Genomic DNA, 10,892 nt, shown 5'->3' with positions numbered 1-10,892 from the left:
TCAACATACACAGGATAATGCAGTGAGTTTCAGGTGAAACATTGAAGGAAGCGGGTAATGTGAAGAGCAGAAGGAGTAGAGGACGGCAAGAATGTGAAGAGGGAGGGAGAGAACAACGATAAACAGGAGACATTGAGTTTTGGAAAAAGATCATAGCAAATTAGAAAACAACCCATGTTTTCATAAAAATATGGCCCTGTTTGTTGTCTCCCCTACAAATTTGGCAGGACGAGGAAAGGCAGGTGCAAGATTTTGGATCTTAAAATTGTAGGAGTTACTTGAGTGGAAATCAAATCCACAGCAAGTACAGAGAATTTTACAAAATCCATATGAAGAGAGGGAGGCATATTAAAGACAAATTGTCTGCCCCTTACTCCCTCCCCTTCACTCCTGTGAAGGAACCACTGATACCTCGGCCTTCTCCTTGTACTGTCAGGGCTGGCTCTGCAGTGCGGGATGAGCGGCTCTAGCAATCTCTGCCTCAGGCCAGCCAAGACCTATATCCAGAGCTGTCCATTCAAGATGCAAACTTTTAGTTTCCTTCATGGAGGCAGTTGGCCGGGGAACAGGTCAAGTGTTCTTGTTTTCCTGGTGGGAGAGAGAGCTCTAAGTCTGGGCTGACTCCCACTGGCTAACCTTTCCTGAAGGCTTAGCCATCCCTTTGGTCAACTCCTCTGAGTGCACTTAAACTCAAGATGGAGAGAAGTCCTCAGACCAGTTGTGGGCTGGGGACACCTATATTCATTTTGTTCTTCTCTCCCATCCTCCTTTTTTTCAGCATAGCTATTTTGAGTCCATAACATGTGCTAGACCACTGTTCATGGCACTGAAGGGGGTGTTGGAGACCTTCAAGGAGTTTATATTCAAGAGGAAGGAAGTAGAAAATTAAGATACGATTTTTTAGATTTGTATAATTTCCATGAAAGAAATAAACAGGACAATGTGGTAGAGAATAACTTGTAGGGAAGTGGTTCAGGAAAGACCTCTCTGATGAAGTGACAAGAATGAAAGTGGCAACTCAAACCCTAACCTTGCGGAAAAATGGCGGCGTGACATTAGCCTCTGTAAAGCTCCCCTGGAATTTACAAAGAATCGAACAACAAAAACTCCACAAAGGACTCACTGCACAGCAGACAGGCAAGACGAAGAGGCCCACTACCGACTGAAATCACCTACAGGTGGGAGATTTGCGTGAGTGGGGGGAGAAGGAAACGGAGAAGTGCGCGGAGACGGAGCCGCGCGGGCGCAGGACGCAGACCTCGCTCAGTGCGCCGAGCTCGCTGCTTCCCGGAACTACCGCAGCTGCGGGAGAGGGAAGAACTCGGACTGCTAGGGCTCCGCCAGGGCTCCACAGGGCTGAGGGGACATGTGGGGACAGAGCCCCAGAAAGTAGTTTACAGGCTCTCGGCCTCACGTGGAAGGGTACTGGCTCAGGTGGTGAATGGCCGTTGGCTGTGGCTGATTGGCCGTCGGCTGTGGCTGGTTAGCCGATTGGCCGCTGGTATAACTGCTGTGGCTACGGAGGAGAGCCGAGGAGAGCGGAAGAGGAGAGGCGAGAGAGAGGAACAGAGTCGAGAGAGTAGATGAGAGTCGTGGGTCGGTCGGTTGGTGGAAAGGCGGACTGCAGGTCATGCGTCCGGTGGGCCCAGCCTCCAGTGAGACCATAGTGATATGACTCCCCTACCTATGGCTCCGTGGGTGTTCCTTTTCGGCCTCACCATATCCTGCGTTCTTGTGTGGGGAGCGGGAGCAGAGACCCCGCAGGCCGCCCCGCCTGAAAGATGGCGCGGCGAGCAGGGTCTCCCGCACGACAGGACAGCATATAACACGCCTGAACCCAATGCTCACGGCAGAGACCTCGGAGAAAAGACTGAGGGAAAAAGGCTGAAAACGGTGGTTTAAGCCCGCACTGCCGAGCAGAGAACGGAGCCTTAGGCACTGAGACTAGCCGCCCCCTCCCTCCCCTCCCAGAGCTCGCCCCGCCCCCACCTGCCCAGTGCTAGAAGCGAAACAGTAGCAGTGTCAGATCAAAACAACAGAAAATTTGCTGTTTTGAGATCTGTGGACCGCAAACACAAATTCACAGCCCAACTAGTTCCGACAAAGGGAAAAAAGCTGTGGTAGCAGGACCGGCTGTGGTGGTGGTCGCAGCAATTGCTCTGGGCCACCTCTCACAGCTCACCCCGCCCCTGGCCCCACCTATCTGGGCGGATCCCTGCAGGAGTAAATAGAACTGCTGAAACATACGGGCTCTGAATCAGGAGCTGGAAGAGCTTTGGAACATCAAAAGCTCTCCGCATACCCACCGGGACTCTGCGCCCTGTGACCTAGATGAACTATTAACAGAGGAGAAGCCCGTCTCCCAGGGAATCCCCCCATTGTGAGAGAAGCTAGAGTAGTGCAGAGAAAACATAGCACTACCTTGTGAGAGAGAAAAAAAAAAAGCCTGCAGTCGGAGAAAAAGTAAAACATTCTACCAACAAGTACTGGAAAACAAAAGAAAGACCGCTTCCTATCAACCTGTTGCAGAAGTCACTCCTGTAGATGTCTAGGAAGAGAAATAGTAAACCAGTAATCACCATGAATAACCAAGGCAACAAGATAGCTCAGAAAGAAAGTGAAAAATCTCCAGAAAAGGCACTTAAAGATACAGAAATATGTGACTTAAATGACAGAGAATTCAAGATTGCAGTTCTGAAAAAACTCAACGAGATACAAGAAAACACAGATAGGCAGTTAAATGAACTCAGAAACTCAATTAAAGAACAGCATGAGCATTTTACGAAAGAGATTGAAATTTTAAAAAAGAACCAAATAGAATTTCTGGAGATTAAGAACTCAATAGAAGAAATTAAGAATGAAATAACCAGCTTAGGTAGTAGAGTTGACCAGATGGAGGAAAGAATCAGTGACATCAAAGATAGAAACCTGGAAATGACACAGATGGAAGAAGAAAGAGACTTGAGACTTAAAAGAAATGAAAGAACTCTACAAGAACTTTCTGACTCCATCAGAAAGAGCAATATAAGAATAATGGGCATACCAGAAGGAGAAGAAAGAGAGAAGGGAACAGAGAATATATTCAAACAAATTGTCGATGAGAACTTGCCAAATTTGTGGACAGAACTGGACCCTCGAATCCAAGAAGCAAATAGAACACCTAGTTACCTCAATCCCAACAGGCCTTCTCCAAGGCACATTGTATTGAAGCTGTCTAAAATCAACGACAAAGAAAGAATCCTCAAGGCAGCCAGGGAAAAGAAGACGGTAACTTACAAAGGAAAGCCCATTAGATTATCATCAGATTTTTCAGCAGAAACTCTACAAGCCAGGAGGGAGTGGAACCAAATATTCAAACTATTGAAAGAGAGAAATCATGAGCCAAGAATAATATATCCAGCAAAGATATCCTTGAGATATGAAGGAGGAATAAAGACCTTTCCAGACATACAGAAGCTGAGGGAATTTTCTAATACACGACCTGCACTACAAGAAATACTAAAGGAGGCTATTCGACCACCATCAACAGGAACAATTTGTGGCAACCAAAACTCAAAAAGGGGGAGAGTAAAGGCCTGAACCGGAATATGGGAATGGAGAAAGTAAGCGTGCTGAAGATAATGGAATACTCTAAATATCAAACTTTCTTTTACATAAACTTAAGGGTAACCACTCAAAAAAAATCCAGAACTGAAATATATACTGAAATAAAAGAAGAAACAGAGGGAAACATCATAGAATACCACCACACAGAAATAATAGACAACAACAAAAAGGCGAAGAAACAATGGAGACACAGCCTTACCAGAAAACTAAAGATAGAATGATAGGAAATTCTCACATATCAATAATCACCCTAAATGTAAATGGACTGAACTCACCAACAAAAAGGCACAGAGTAGCAGATTGGATCAAAAAACTAAACCCAACCATATGCTGTCTCCAAGAGACACATCTCAGCTACAAGGACAAGCATAGACTCAAAGTGAAAGGGTGGAAATTGACACTCCAAGCAAATGGTACCCAGCGAAAATCAGGTGTAGCCATAATGATATCAGATGAAACAGACTTCAAGGTGAAAAAGATAACAAGAGACAAAGATGGACATTTCATAATGGTGAAGGGGACTGTACAACAAGAAGACATAACAGTCATCAGTATTTATGCCCCCAATCAGGGAGCACCAAAATACACCAAGCAACTCCTAACAGAACTAAAGGGAGAAGTTGACCAAAACACAATTATATTAGGGGACTTAAATACATCATTGACAGCTATGGATAGATCATCCAAACAGAAAATAAATAACGAAATAGTAGCCCTCAATGACACATTAGATGAAATGGACATAATTGACATTTATAGAGCACTTCATCCTAAAACATCAGACTATACATTCTTTTCTAGTGTACATGGAACATTCTCAAGGATAGACCATATATTGGGACACAAAATTAGTCTCAGCAAATTTAAAAAGATTGAAATCGTACCATGCATATTCTCTGATCACAAGGCTTTGAAATTGGATATCAACTGTAAAAAGAAAGTGGGAAAAAACACAAATACATGGAGATAAAACAACATACTTTTAAAGAAGGACTGGGTCAAATAAGAAATTAGAGGAGAGATCAAAAGATACATAGAAACAAATGACAATGAAAATACATCCTACCAAAATTTTGGGGATGCAGCGAAAGCAGTTTTAAGAGGGAAATTTATATCATTACAGGCCTATCTCAAGAAACAAGAAAACTCCCAAATAAATAACCTCATGTTACACCTTAAAGAACTAGAAAAAGAAGAACAAGTGAAACCCAAGGTCAGCAGAAGAAAGGAAATAACAAAAATTAGAGCAGAACTAAATGAAATAGAGAACAAAAAGACAATAGAAAAAATTAATGTGACAAAGAGCTGGTTCTTTGAGAAGATTAACAAAATTGACAAACCCTTGGCTAGACTTACTAAGATAAAAAGAGAGAAGACACTGATTAATAAAATCAGAAACATAAAAGGGGAAGTTATCACGGACACCACAGAAATACAAAGGATCATCCAAGAATACTATGAAGGACTATATGCCACCAAATTAAACAACCTAGAAGAAATGGATAAGTTCTTAGAAACATATAGCCTTCCAAGGCTGAACCATGAAGAACTGGAAAATCGAAACAGACCGATCACCAGTAATGAAATTGAATCAGTCATCCAAAACCTTCCCAAAAGCAAAAGTCCGGGACCAGATGGCTTCACTAGTGAATTCTACCAAACCTTCAAAGAGGATCTAATACCAATCCTGCACAAACTCTTCCAAAAAATTGAAGAAGAAACAGTACTCCCCAACTCATTTTATGAGGCCAACATTACCCTGATACCAAAACCTGGTAGGACAGCACAAAAAAAGAAAACTACAGACCAACATCTCTGATGAATACCGATGCAAAAATCCTAAATAAAATTCTAGCAAATCGAATACAACAATGCATTAAAAAGATTATTCATCACGACCAAGTGGGGTTCATCCCCGGGGCACAAGGATGGTTCAACATCCTCAAATCCATCAATGTGATACATCATATAAACAAAATAAAGGACAAAAATCATATGATTATATCAATTGATGCAGAAAAAGCGTTTGACAAAATAGAACATCCATTTATGATTAAAACACTTAATAAAATAGGTATAGAAGGAAAATACCTTAACATAATAAAGGCCATATATGACAAGCCCTCTGCTAATCTCATAATTAATGGAGAAAAACTGAAGCCCTTTGCTCTACATTCAGGAACACGACAGGGATGTCCCCTATCACCTCTGCTTTTCAACATCGTGTTGGAAGTCCTTGCCAGAGCAATCAGGCAAGAGAAAGAAATAAAAGGCATCCAAATGGGAATGTAGAAGTTAAATTATCACTCTTTGCAGATAACATGATGCTATATATAGAAAACCCTAAAGACTCCACCAAAAAGCTATTAGAAACAATCAACGAATACAGTAAAGTTGATGGCTACAAAATCAACGCACAAAAGTCCATTGCCTTCCTATATACTAACAATGAAATCTCAGAAAAAGAAATACAAAAAACAATTCCTTTTGTAATTGCAACAAAAAGAATAAAATACCTAGGAATAAACTTAACCAAGGATGTGAAAGACCTATATGCTGAAAACTATAAGACTTTTTTGAAAGAAATTGAAGAAGACACAAAGAAATGGAAAGACATTCCGTGCTCATGGATTGGAAGAATCAACATAGTTAAAATGGCCATATTACCCAAAGCAATATACAGATTCAATGCAATCCCCATCAAAATCCCAATGGCATATTTTAAAGAAATAGAACAAAAAATCATCAGATTTGTTTGGAACCACAAAAGACCCCGAATAGCCAAAGCAATCTTAAGAAAAAAGAACAATAATGGAGGTATCACACTTCCTGACTTTGGCTTGTATTACAGGGCCACAATAATCAAAACAGCATGGTATTGGCAGAAAAACAGACACATAGATCAATGGAATAGAATTGAGAACCCAGAAATAAAACCACATAAATATGGACAGATAATTTTTGACAAAGAAGCTAAAAACATACAGTGGAGCAAAGACAGCCTCTTCAATAAATGGTGCTGGGAGAATTGGATAGCCACGTGCAAAAGAATGAAACTGGACTGCTATTTGTCACCATGTACCAAAGTGAATTCAAAATGGATCAAAGACTTAAGCATAAGACCTGACACAATAAACTGCATAGAAGAAAACATAGGTACTAAACTTATGGACCTTGGGTTCAAAGAGCATTTTATGAATTTGACTCCAAAGGCAATGGAAGTAAAAGCTAAAATAAACGAATGGGACTATATGAAACTTAAAAGCTTCTGCACAGCAAAAGAAACCATTGACAAAATAAAGAGGCCACCAACTGAATGGGAGAAGATTTTTGCAAACAGTGTCTCCGATAAGGGGCTAGTATCCAGAATATACAAGGAACTCATGCAACTCAACAACAAAAAAACAAACAACCCAATTGAAAAATGGGCAGAGGACTTGAAGAGAAGAGGACATACAAATGGCAAATAGACATATGAAAAAATGCTCAACATCACTAATCATCAGAGAAATGCAAATCAAAACCACAATGAGCTATCACCTCACCCCAGTCAGAATGGCTATCATCAACAAGACAAATAGTAACAAATGTTGGAGAGGCTGTGGAGAAAAAGGAACCCTCATACACTGTTGGTGGGAATGCAGACTGGTGCAGCTGTTATGGAAGGCAGTGTGGAGGTTCCTCAAAAAATTACGAATAGAATTGCCATATGACCCAGCAATCCCTCTCCTGGGTATCTACCCAAAAAATCTGAAAACATTTAGAGATAAAGACACATGTGCTCCAATGTTCATTGCAGCTTTGTTTATAGTGGTCAAGACATGGAAACAACCAAAATGTCCTTCGATAGATGAATGGATAAAGAAGTTGTGGTATATATACACAATGGAATACTATTTGGCGGTAAGAAAAGATGATATAGGAACATTTGTGACAACATGGATGGATCTTGAGAGTGTAATGCTGAGCGAAATAAGTCAGACAGAAAAAGCAGAGAACCATGTGATTTCACTGATATGTGGTATATAAACCAAAAGCAACAAAAGAACAAGACAAACAAATGAGAAACAGAAACTCATAGACACAGACAATGGTTTGGTGGCTGCCAGAGGGTAAGGGGGGTGGGGGGTGGGGGGTGGGAGTGGAGGGTAAGGGGGATGGAATATATGGTGATGGAAGGAGAACTGACTCTGGGTGATGAACACACAATGGGATTTATAGATGTTGTAATGCAGAATTGTACACCTGAAATCTATGTAATTTTACTAACAATTGTCACCCCAATAAATTTAATAAAATAAAATTAAAAAAAAAAAAAGAATGAAAGTGGCCCCACTGTTATATAAGGCCCACGTGAGTGGGGGCCTTCTTTGTTTTGTGACTTAGCCTGCTACAGTTTCATGGATGCTGACAGAAGACACAGATGCTGGGTCAGAGACAGCACAGAAAGCAGCAGGAAGTTCATGTTTGTGTCAGTTCCCCTTGCCCTCAAGTGCCATAGGGGGTGATGATTTGAAAACGTGGATGTTACTGGGGACCTGACAAGTGTGGTTTCATTTGGAGACTCAGAGACAAAAGCCAAGCAGAGTGGGTGACGATGTTGTCACAGAATAAATACAACTATTTCAAGAGGGTTTGTGTGGACAAGGATGGAGAAGTGAGAGGATAGTTGGGATGGGCTGTGGGGTCAAAGGAGAGTCTCTTTACTCAGATAGGAAAGACTGGAGCATATGAATATACCGATGGGACCAGTCAAGTAGAGAACGAACACTGATGCAACAGAGCTGGAAAGACAGAGGGGCATTGAAGGAGTGACTCCTGGAAGAGCAAAGAGCGTAAGTTCTCTGAGTACAGTGGAAAGACCTGCCATTGTTAGAGGAAAAGTCATTCTTCACTGCAACAGGAGAAAAACATGTTTGCAAGTGCAGGAGGACCTATGGATTCGATTGTGGGAAGATGAGGGAATTCTTGTCTCATGACTTCTTTTTTCAGTAAAATAGGAGAAAAGTTCGGAAGGGAAAGGGCTCCTGAGAAGAGGGTGTGGAAGACTTGAGGAAAGAAGCAAAAGTCGATATGCCTCAGGTGTGAGAGAACCTCATAAACTTATGATGAGGGAAACAGTAGAATTAGTGGGGAGGGTTGAGGGTCCCTTTGAGATGAGTGATCACTGAGTTTAAACTCATTCTGACAGTGTGGCTTTGTAACATCTCTAGCAACATTTGGTGTTTGGATGTCAACTAGAGAAAGTGCATCTTTGGGTTCAAACAGATCTGGAGCGTAACTATTTGAGTGTAATGGAGAACAGAGTGGCTGAGCTGTTGTGGGAGCTTCTAAGGGCTGTCTCAAGGGATCCCTCTCACGACACTCTGAGTTTGACCACAAAGTACCTTGCTTAGGAACAGTGGTTAAGAATGTGTGTTCAGGAGCCAGAATGCCATTTGAAATCCAAGCTGTGCCATTTGCAGAGCTGAACCAAGTTATTTAACCTCATTTAGAACAAGACTGGACAGACCTCACTGGAGTGGCGAGTGAGAATGAAATGAGTTATTCTAGTACCGTCTTTAGAACAGTGCCTGATACATAGAAAGTGTTCCCCAATGACATTGGCATCTAGATGGATGCCACAGTTTTGGGGAACCTAAGAGGCAGATTAACATTCAGTTTTCCACGATCTACCTAGGACCTTGTCCTACCCACCTTCATTTCTCCCAGTCCTTCCTCCAGGGAACAAGAATGGGGCAAACATGTTGAGAAATGTAGGTGTTCCCTAAGGCTCACCTCTGTTTTAAAATTCTTAACCATTTTCAGAATCTTTGGCAGGATGAAAATGTTCACAGTGAGTGCTGTAAGTTCGGCATTAGAAAATGAGTATTTGCTATATTTTATTGGAAAGCAGACTCTGAAGGTACAAGGGCAGTGAGCTGGGGGAAGCCTGTGATGGTCAGGTGTCCACCAGAAGCATTCTGCGGCACAAGTGCTTGAGGTGGGTGACGGGGGCCGATTCCCACCGAGAGGGGCCACATGCTGCTGGCCCATCAGGCAGCAGGACAGCAGGGACGAGCACGCCCATGGAGTCGTCTAATGAGATGAACATATTGGAACCAGAAGAGAAGCCCCTTCCTCCTGCGATATCCCTCCACGTGCTTTACTGACAAAGCTCAACATCATGCTCGCTGTGAAGGAGAAATGCTTGAATGGCCCGGCTCCACTAGGGCAGAGCAGGTACTGAAGGGTGGACTGGAGCGGGAAACAACTGGTTGGTAACTGGCACTGTATCCAAAGGCTTTTGGGCACCAGAAACACTGATAGCACCAGCCTGATTAGGGCCTAGAAATAACCCTTTGAGAACTGTCCAGACGCTTTTTCTGTTATGCCTGCCTTATAAGAGGAGAGAGAAAACCAGACCTGAGCAGCCTACTCTACAGTTCAAATGTCAAGATCAGGGTTAGGGGCTGTTTATAGAGCACTGAGTATGCTCTGAGTTAGCAGACGTGGTCAGCGCCGAAGGGCTGGGCATTCAGTCATTAATGTCCAGCCTCGAGATTCAATTTCATTTATTGTTCTTTGTATTATCTAAAAGAAAGATAGATAAAGGTTCAGAAATGCTCTTCTTTTTTCTAACATTGAGCAACATTCTAGCTCCCAGGATTTCCCCTTCTGGCAACCTGTCCACCATTAAATCTTAACTACTTTGACTCCTCTAATCTGCGAACCAGGCATGGTTTCACACAAAATGTAAATAAGTATGCCTCTTTCTAGGGCTACCCCTAGGGTGTGTGGGGATACAGGGAAATCTTTTTGAAGAGCACCTGTCTATATAAACAATTTAATTACAAAATGTATTAGAAAATTTGTGAACCTATGTGAGTTATAGTGACTTACTGATGAATTATGGGTAGGGAAGAGGTATTTGCTTATCTTTGAATCAGAACATGTGAACAATCTATGTCCTGTGTCCTCTGAGAGTGAGAATCACCCCAAATCAGTGTCTCAGCACTATTCTCACGACTCAAACTTGTGTGATCCTGTGAAAAAACTATGTGCTGGCCAGTGGGAGTACCCTGCTCTCCAGGCCATCATCTTGGAACTAGGTCCCTGTGTGGGGCCCTGGGCTGACTCCATCTGCGTGGCTTCCAGAGCTCCACAGGGCTGTCGGTCTGTCGCATGTATGAGATCAAGAGCTAGAGAGTACCCTAGAGGGAATGAGGACTGGGACCCACGTGGGCCATGATCTGGGCTTGGGACCCCAAGAGCAGATGGCATGGCTGATCCTGGCAGGTGCCAGG

Source organism: Rhinolophus sinicus, chromosome 16, assembly GCF_057876585.1.
Source record: "Rhinolophus sinicus isolate RSI-liver-muscle chromosome 16, RSI-T2T, whole genome shotgun sequence".
Classification (NCBI taxonomy): Eukaryota; Metazoa; Chordata; class Mammalia; order Chiroptera; family Rhinolophidae; genus Rhinolophus; species Rhinolophus sinicus.
The sequence above is the reverse complement of the archived record's forward strand: the minus strand, read 5'-3'. Positions refer to the sequence as shown.